This window comes from Sinocyclocheilus rhinocerous, unplaced genomic scaffold, assembly GCF_001515625.1.
Source record: "Sinocyclocheilus rhinocerous isolate Xijiao unplaced genomic scaffold, SAMN03320098_v1.1 scaffold1555, whole genome shotgun sequence".
Taxonomy (NCBI): Eukaryota; Metazoa; Chordata; class Actinopteri; order Cypriniformes; family Cyprinidae; genus Sinocyclocheilus; species Sinocyclocheilus rhinocerous.
In genome coordinates this window covers 727620-728037 of record NW_015644043.1, presented here as the reverse complement: position 1 = coordinate 728037, position 418 = coordinate 727620, and the positions used below count along the sequence as shown (strand labels likewise).

At 56.2% G+C, this 418-nt stretch overlaps 1 long non-coding RNA gene across 1 annotated transcript in view; it reads right to left on the bottom strand.

The window, feature by feature from the left end:
• The window catches only part of LOC107757901 (uncharacterized), a 2439-nt gene extending 2027 nt beyond the window's left edge, over positions 1-412 (bottom strand). The window contains exon 1 of the long non-coding RNA XR_001641976.1: positions 198-412. This is a non-coding gene — a long non-coding RNA (uncharacterized LOC107757901). The remainder of the gene's footprint in view (positions 1-197) is intronic.
• Positions 413-418: the final 6 nt, after the last annotated feature.

Here is a 418-nt window from a genome sequence, read left to right as displayed (position 1 = left end):
GCGAGAGCCCACTGTTCACACGTCACCAGCCAGCAGCCACAGGGGGGTGGGGCAGGGACTCTTCCAGAGGATCACTGCAGACACACACACCGTGTGGCCCAACAGACCCCAACGAGCTGGCCAGAGACAATACATCTGGCAACCTAAATACTGCAGAGATCCTGAGGACATCAAAGGAACTGATCCTGCAGCCTCACCAACCACTGGGAAAAGCCATGGAAAAAGGCATCCTCATCCTGCAAACACCACGGTATGTCCAACAGCATCCACCACGGCACCACAACCACTCCTGGAGGCACCAACAGCCAAAGAGCCGCCACTGGCTCCCAGCCGTGAGTGGCAGGTGTGTGTTCGATTGTTCTGCACCTTGACATCGCTCGTTGTTGTCTATTCTACGGACAACAACGTTCGAAAGGGG